The following is an 8,870-nucleotide window of genomic DNA, read 5'->3' on the forward strand; positions in this document are numbered from 1 at the left end:
ACAACACATGGCAAGCAACGCGTTGATAATAACAAATAATCAGATTACAAACAACTGTTATGTTTACATGGGACTGGGCTGCAGTTTGGGGTGTGTGTAAAGCGCAGAGGGAGAGAGAAAGGAGGAGTGGTTTTTGGGCAATGAGACTATTTTCAGTGACTGATTTGTTGTACCACACGGAAAGTAATAAATATTTTGGACCAAGTTACATGTGTCCTCGTTCATTCACCGGCTGCAACTAAAAGAGAAGGCAGCTTAACCCGAAACTAACATTATTTGGTCCTGGAGTAATAAGTGAATCTCCCCTGCTATCTCTAACACAACAAAGAGACAGAACAGGAAAGGTTTACACATGCAATATTTTTCCTGAGGCGATTTAAAGCAAAATACACAATGACACTCAATCAAACACATCTACAATGATAAGGAACATGGTTACTTACAGAGATATTAATGCACAGCAATACCACATGAAGAAATGATAGACTTAGAAGGAATAAACAGTCTGAGGAGAGCTCCATTATAGTGTACTGGGCAAGTCTGAACATGTTCCGCCCACGTGTGCGTGGCAGGCAGGCCTGTACAATTACGTAGTTTATCGGCTTAAAGGTATCGGCCTAATTTAGACATCGGAACGATAACGATAATCTTAAAAATAGCATTTATTGGCCGTTAACGATATGGCCGCCGACATATCATGCATCCCTAATTGTGTTATTACTGCTTCTGATTTCTGTCTCTACAAACTATATCCCCTTTTACACAGTGACAACGGTAAATATCTGAAAAATTACTGGAATGACTTTACGGATAAATATAAAATAAAATAAATCGCTGTTCACACAGGCAAGAGCGTTCCGGAATTTTTCTGGAAAAGACCATTCATACATTCATTCCAAAATATGAGTAAATTCTAACATCTTTAACCAAAAATGACCTAAAAACAGCGGTGCTTGTATTTGTAAACATAGAAGGGGTCAAGTGTTTGTTGATGGTTTCACTTTTATTTAAAGCTTTAGCATTCATGCAGCTGCTTTGTCCCAAAGACACTCAAAGGCAGAAGTGTGAACTGCAGCTAAATGTTTACACACTAGACTACAGTACATTACAATTTCTGTGGATGGATGAGTATTGTGGACAACTTTGATGAAAACGTGAAGGAACATTTTTGTATGTCGAGATGTACATAATATGTGTGTGTGCTGACGCTCAGCGGAGCATTCCTTCACCTGCACACGCGTCAGGCAACTGAAGCAGAGCTTGAAGGTAAACAAACAGCGGTTTATCATAAGCATTTTATCTATAATTCTTTATACAGTTGGCATTAAGAAGGCACATAGAAAAGTTATTTGACTATTTTCATAAACAGCACGGATGTGAATGTACCTGAATGTTTTGATTGGCTGGAGTAGACGTCTTACATCAGCGTGTTCTAATTGTAAACGTGCTCTTTCCGGCAATTTTCCTTTTGCGTTTACACAGTGCAGCCTTCCGGCAAATTACTGGTGATGTTGCAACTTCTCTTTTGTGAAATTTGCTGGAACAAATTTACCAATATTTTTAAAAAGGGCCTGTTCACATATACAGACCTTTCCGGTCATTTTTTGGAAAGGTCTGTATGTGCGAAAGGGGCTTATAACGCATTGCATGAACACCTTGGATTTAATGAAGTGGATCAAAAAACTTTTAAAAACTTTTCAAAGACAAGAACTGGTGTTGTTCAATAGTTTTGATAGTTTAACTTCCATCCAAGGTTTTAATTAATTTCAAATGTTGACTATTGTTTTAATTAATGACATAACATTGCAATCTAGGTTCATTCAGAACACATTCCTCTATATACATATCTGTTAAGCACCAAATACATTTCAGAAGCTATATATATTTTTTTTTTTTCCAGTTTTTGTTTTTGCGAGTCCACTAGGGGCTGCTGTGTGCGCGGCATCTGAGATTTTGAGATCTCAAATCTCTCTTGTGAGTGCCATTCGCACACGTCCTTTTAAAATAAATGTGTAAGAGGCCACTGTCAACTAACTAACTGACCAATCGACTGACCCACCCTCCACCTTCCCTAAACCCAACTAACCGTGTTGAACATCCTCATTGCAGTCAACTCTTCTCCAGGTCACATGTCTGCTGACTTTCGCAGAAAGCTACTGGACAAACTGGTAACAATGGAAATGAGGTCCACATAAAGGTCAGCGGTAACCCTTGTAGCATTAGTTTTAAAGACGAAACCATACGTAGCTCTGGATACATAATTCGGATTCTCCAGAAATATATAATAAAATATAATATAATATAGGGCCCAGATGTCAAACTCAGTCCTCGAAGAGCCGCAGCTCTGCACTGTTTAGTTCTAACCCTGATTAAACTATTTGAGCGCTTTAAGCTTATTTAATACCTCCAGATAGGTGTTTTGAAGCATGGTTGGAACTAAACTGTGCAGGGCTGTGGCCCTGCAGGAGCTGAGTTTGACATCCCTGATATAAGTCAACGTTTTCAGAATGAGCCAATGTTGCAACATTAATAGCAACGCATTGATGATTCATTGTTTGTATTTGGTGCTTCCTGCACTTGTGTCACTTGTAAAGATGAGGTGCATGCAGTGATGTCAGACCTATTTCTAAGGTGGATCTCTAGATGATGGATAAACAAAACATTTCTTGGAAGGCTTGGAAGGATGATGCAGCTGATCTGGCAGTTCAAGCTCTTGCTCCAGACAAGCAACAGGTTTTTTTGTTGGTGGAAAAGATTCATCAGAGGCCAAACTCCTGTTGGAGAAAAAACACCAGCAAATCATTACACTTTACCTCCACCATTAATTACTTCTTTTCAGACCCAATTCAAACTCTTAAATGATGACACACTAAATGTTGAGATCCTATTTGTATGATGTGATATACACAACCCAGGCTAATTCTGAAAACGTACCTCTACATACATTTCTGGAGACTGTCAAAAACGTCACAAGAGCTACTTTTTTTGCAGTTTTTCTGTGCACTTTTTTAGATCTCAAATTTCTCTAGCGAGTGCCATTCCTGCCTGCTGTTTTCATGAAAATCCACCAGAGGCTGCTGTCGACTAACTGTTTGACTTACTGAATGACTGACTGACCGATCAATCGACTGACCCACCCTCCCTCTTTCCTAAACTCAACTAATAGTGTTTTCAGAAGCACAGATTGACCCACAAACCCACTTCCATAAACCTAACTGACAAATTTAAAGAGCAATTCAGAAAAAGAAAAGCCCTCGACTTATTTCTGCCATGTTTTACCACATTATTACACTGTTATTTACTTGTTTATTTTATTTTTTGGCTTCTGTTTTGTCTTACCCACTTTCTGGAACTGTTCTTCACCGGACTCGAACCTCATCGCCGTTGTCATTTCCTTTCTGCATCTCAAGTCCACCAATATGGGAAGGTAACAGGACAAAATGGTAACAGCCGGAAAGCTATCAATACAGAGGTAAGCAGTCAGTTGGTAAGCATGAAAAGGAACAACAACATACCACTCCATATTGTTTATTTAAAAAATGAAATGCAGCCATGCATACTTCAGGCTACATAATTCACAATCTCTGGAAATATATATAGAGCTACATTTTCAGAATGAACCTATGTTTAACATCCATACTGAAGTGCTACAAGTATATTACATTTATATTTCACTTTGACAGCTGAAATATGTAAATAAAATAAAAAACACATCATCTTTAATAACCCCATTGTATGAGGAACTAGTTCCTTATTTCCATAATATGCTCTTTTCTCTCTGAATGCATCAGACACTTTCATATCAACTCTCCATGTTTCTGGAAAATATCTTGCAGTACTTAGATGAGCGGCCTGTACATGCCACCTTTAGGAGACAGTTATTTCCTCTTTGTTTTCACCAGAGACCTTATAACCTCCCCATGCTTTCTTGAAAACATTGTTAAATTTTGAGTGTGCTACAAACAGGCTTGACAAACCACCTTTACGACACACTCTCTTCTCTATGTTTGCATAAGAGAGAAAAAAAAAATCAATGCTAAACGTTCATAATTTTTAAAAGCTCTAACATTTGGAGCTGAACATTTTTAGAAGGGCACTGGGGTTTCTGGTAGACACATGGCCTAACTTTGACTTGTCATAGTATTTACATATTGCTGCTCTCAGATAATTTGAAGTGCTTTTTTTATCCTCGGTTGTAAGTCACTTTAGATAAAAGCATCTCCTAAATGAAAAAAAAAAAACATAAATGTAATATTTGTTCTGGAAGAAATAAAAGATAATTATGTCCACATGCCAGTAGATTTAACCAAAGCAGACAAGATTTCATGTGTAACCATTGTAGAGACATACATCAGACTCCAAAAGAAGTGTCAGTGGGAAGGCTGCTTCTTTGGGGTACATGAGGAATCAACCACCATTAATGCACTAGAACTCCAAAACATTTCCAAATTGAAGCTATCCTTACAAATAAACCACACATTTCAAATCTAAACTAGATTTTTACCTAAAAAGCCTAATGTGACACAACATCAACAGTAGTTACATTTCCTACGGAGGCCCAAGAACCTTCCTGCAAACCCTTATTTGAAAACCCATTATTGGGAATATAATATTAAAAAGCACTCACGAAGCTGCTGTATGAGCTCCATATTTCAGTGACGCCAGTGCTGGAAATCAAATGGAGACCACAAGCGTTGTGTGACGAGGGCTAATGATGTCCTCCTGAATCCTCTACAGAGCCTCTACTGGGGGAATTGTGTTTGTGTTTCTGCGTCTGGCAAACGGCCACATGATTCTCTGTGTGCCAGGTGTTCTTTTATTTATCACACGCGCAAAAGTGACCTTTATATCTGCACATTAAAGAGAGGATTCTACCACCCACAGATCGGCCTTCCCATTTAGTTTTTAGTAGAAAAAGCACAAGCAACTCACTTTTTCCTAGGACTTTTGGCTGTTGACTGTAGTGTGGTTTATTTGGTCAAATGCACACAATATTCATGAAAATAATGGTTCCAAGATCCTGATGTATTTTTGATTTTTTAATAATTCATAAAGCTTTATAATTATGCAGCATATAACTGTGGAGATTATTTAATAATAGAAAGTAAAATTTCATGATATATCATGATATATTCATGATATATTTATGGCCTGATTGTTTGGCATAATTGTAATGTGATTTATTGTAAATTAATTTTGTTATTATAATTATTATTAATAACAATAGTAATTATAATCATATTAAATTATTTAGTTATTACATAATTATATTAGATAATTAATTGGTTGTTTCGTTTTTTGTAAAACAATTAAGTTTATATAAATAATAATATAATAATAAATTGAAATAATGATAATCAAACTAGCTCAAAAGTTTGTCATAATCATATGCTTTTAAGCTAATAGCTAATTTACAATAATCTTATAACAAATTTTAAATAGTAATAATAAAATGAAAGACACTATCTCACAAAAGTCTTGTCGCCTATCCAAGTTTAAGGAACAACAAATAATATATTGACTTCTAGTTGATCATTTGGTATCAGAAGTGTCTTATATGAAAGGTAAAGGTCTCTAGATTATGCTTAGTTTACCAATATAAAAGAACAGTAAGGTCTGACTGTGCTTAAACATTGCTTGCAGGACTCCCAGAGTTCATCAGGATTCTTTGGATTCATCTTCAATGCCTCCTCCTTAACCTTTCACCAGATACGCTCAATAATGTTCATATCTGGTGACCAGGTTGACCAATCTGGACAGAGCACTATCCTGCTAAAGAATTTGCCCTCTCATGTGGTTTGTAATTTAATGGGCAGCACAAATATCTTGATACCTCCACTGCCATCCACTGAGATCTCTTGCATGCCCCCGTACTGAATGTAACCCTAAACCATGTTTTTTCATTCACCAAACTTGACTGATTTTTGTGAGAATCTTGAATCCATGCAGGTTCCAGTAGGTCTTCTGCAGTATTTGTGATGATTAGGATGCAGTTTAACAGATGATTCTTTGGAAAAATCCCGTTTGCCACTTTTTCAAATGATCAACTAGAAGTCAAGTTATCATTTGTTCCCCTTCGGTTGGGGAACTTCAGTGCCATGAATGGGAGGATTCGGATCAGAAGCCGCTTATCTGGAGAGTATTGAACGGGCCAATGAATGAAATTAATTGGCAGCGTAAGCTTGCGCAGGTGTGCGACATCTGCAATTATCTCAGCATATAAGCACACCTGAAGCCAGCAGACGCCATCCTTTTCGCTTCAGATCCTTTCTGAGTGAGTCGATGAGGGTTCCTCTTGCTGATCAGTACTTCAGAGCGAACGAGTGTGTCTCCCGGTCCAGAGTGGGTCTTCGCGGTGGCAGACGGTCGAGCTGGATTACTCCCTTGCCTGCGGTTCTTTGGGTCCGGTCCTCCAGAGCGGTGCGTATAGTTGCAACTTTCCTAAAAGAGCAACACAGTCGTGCAGCACGTCCTTTTCAGGATGGCGCTCCGACTGTGCGTTTCTGGATGCGGGGGTTTCCTGTCTCCGGATGATGGACACGATCACTGCATTGCATGTTTGGGGGTCCAGCATGTTAATGCGGTGCTCGCGGGCAGTTCATGTCGTCATTGCGATGCCATGACCGTTGCACAGCTAAGATCGCGGCTAACTTTCGCAAGAGAGCGAGCCACCCCAGTTGCCTCCTGCTCTAAAAAAGCAGCGGGCGCTCGGGCAGATCTGAGGGTTTCAGCGGGAGCTAATCCGCCGCCCACGGGCTCGCGGACCTCTCGCTCCTCACGGCGCTCCATCCAAGCTTCGGGTGGTGAGAGTGATCCGTCTAAGCAGATGGTAGCTCTCACACTCGCTGACACCGGAGATCAGATGTCCTCCGCGGCATCGGAGGGTGGGCTTTCACTGTCCGACGAAGATCCGGACCCGCTCGCCCCCTCCGGGCAGGTGAGCGCTGTCAAATCGGATCCTGAAGTGGACATGTTAGCCGTGCTTTCCCGGGCTGCTTCGGCCGTGGGGTTGGAGATGGTTTATCCCCCAGCTCCGCGGCCGGACCGACTAGATGGGTGCTACGTAGAGGACCAGAAGGCGAAGCCTTCGAAGCCTCTCGTCCCCTTCTTCCCGGAAGTGCACAGTAGGCTCACGCAGTCCTGGAGGGCACCTTTCTCTGCCCGTGCTGCGAGTGCCTCCGCCCTCACCGCCCTTGACGGCGGAGCTGCCAGGGGGTATGAGGCGATCCCGTCAGTGGAGCGCGCTATCGCGGTCAATCTTTGTCCGCGCGGCGCCTCTACGTGGCGGGGTTTGCCCCGCCTCCCGTCCAAAGCCTGTAGGTTGTCTGCCTCCCTCGGAGCCAGAGCTTATAAGGCTGCGGGCCAGGCTGCTTCTGCTTTGCACGCGATGGCCACCTACCAGCGCTACCAAGCGCAGGCGCTGGCCGAGCTGCACGAGGGCGGGTCCAACCCAAGCTTATTACATGAGCTGCGCACCGCGACCGACTATGCTCTTCGGACTACTAAGTCCGCCGCGTGTGCGCTGGGGAGGACGATGTCCACACTTGTGGTTCAGGAACGCCACCTCTGGCTAAACCTGGCCGATATGCGCGACGTTGACAAAGTTCGCTTTCTTGACTCGCCCATATCCCAGGCTGGCCTGTTCGGCGACACCGTCGGTGAATTCACCCAGGAATTCAAGGCGGTGAAAGAGCAGTCGGATGCGATGGGCAATGTCATCTATCGGCGTGGCCGTAAGCCCGCTCCGCCCGCCGAGCCATCCACCTCCGCTGTTCCTCGCCGAGGGCGCCCGCCAACGAGTGCTGCCCCGCCCCCGCCTGCGCCTCCGGCCAAGCGGGCGCGGCGTTCACCTCGAAAGCAGGCAGCCCCTCCTGCCCAGGGCGCCGTTAAGTCCGGTAAACGGACCGCGAAGCGTCCCTGAGACAGGCCATCCGGAGAAGAGGAAACTTGCTCTTACCCCGCTGGAGGGCGGGGCCCCGATAACAACGGTACTTTTCAGTGCCACCAAAACATCAGTAAAAGAGCACTTTTTCCCTTCCCCGGATGTGACTGCACGAGTTCTGCCAGTCCGGGACGCGCTGCCTTCCGGCTCGCAGACTCTACGTGCTTCGCCAGTGGCTCACGAGCGCTGGGGGGACGGTCTCCCTTTCCTCAGCCCTCCAGCCCCCTCTCCGGAGTCAGGGTGCGGAGCCAGAGCGAATCGCTCTCCTCCAGCTCTTCCGCGGGACCCTCGTGCTTCCCGGATCAGCACACCCACTCCGCGCTGCCCCACCGCTGGTACGTCAGCGATTGTAGCGATGACTCCATTAGCGAGGGCTCTGCCTGCCTGGTTAGCGCGGGCCAGCCCCTCGCGGTGGCTCATACGCACAATCAGACTCGGTTACGCGATTCAGTTCGCGAAACGGCCCCCCAAGTTTACGGGCGTGTATTTCTCCAGGGTCAACCCCCTGTCCGCCCCTGTCTTGCGAGAGGAGATTGCTGCCCTCCTGGCGAAGGGTGCAATCGAGCCGGTTCCTCCAGCCAAGATGGAGAGTGGGTTTTACAGCCCATACTTCATCGTACCCAAAAAGAGCGGTGGGTCACGGCCAATCCTAGATCTGCGCGTTTTGAACCGCTGTCTGCACAAGCTGCCGTTCAGAATGCTCACGCAGAGGCGCATTCTCCAATGCGTTCGTCCTCGGGATTGGTTTGCAGCCATAGACCTGAAGGACGCGTATTTCCATGTCTCCATTCTTCCATGCCACCACCAATTTCTGCGGTTTACGTTCGAGGGTCGAGCGTGGCAGTACAAGGTCCTCCCCTTCGGGCTCTCTCTGTCTCCGCGGGTCTTCACTAAACTCGCGGAGGGTGCCCTAGCGCCCCTTCGGCTC

At 44.4% G+C, this 8,870-nt stretch overlaps 1 long non-coding RNA gene across 1 annotated transcript; it reads right to left on the reverse strand.

Annotated features, from left to right (window-relative positions):
- Nucleotides 1-991: 991 nt before the first annotated feature.
- LOC141376341 (uncharacterized) lies at nucleotides 992-5,206 on the reverse strand. The gene is made up of 3 exons (XR_012386211.1): nucleotides 4,628-5,206; nucleotides 3,340-3,458; nucleotides 992-2,774 (listed from the first exon to the last, which is right to left on the reverse strand). It is a non-coding gene; the product is annotated as an uncharacterized lncRNA (long non-coding RNA).
- Between the last annotated feature and the right edge of the window lie 3,664 nt (nucleotides 5,207-8,870).

Source organism: Danio rerio, chromosome 10 (genome assembly GCF_049306965.1).
Source record: "Danio rerio strain Tuebingen ecotype United States chromosome 10, GRCz12tu, whole genome shotgun sequence".
Taxonomy (NCBI): domain Eukaryota; kingdom Metazoa; phylum Chordata; class Actinopteri; order Cypriniformes; family Danionidae; genus Danio; species Danio rerio.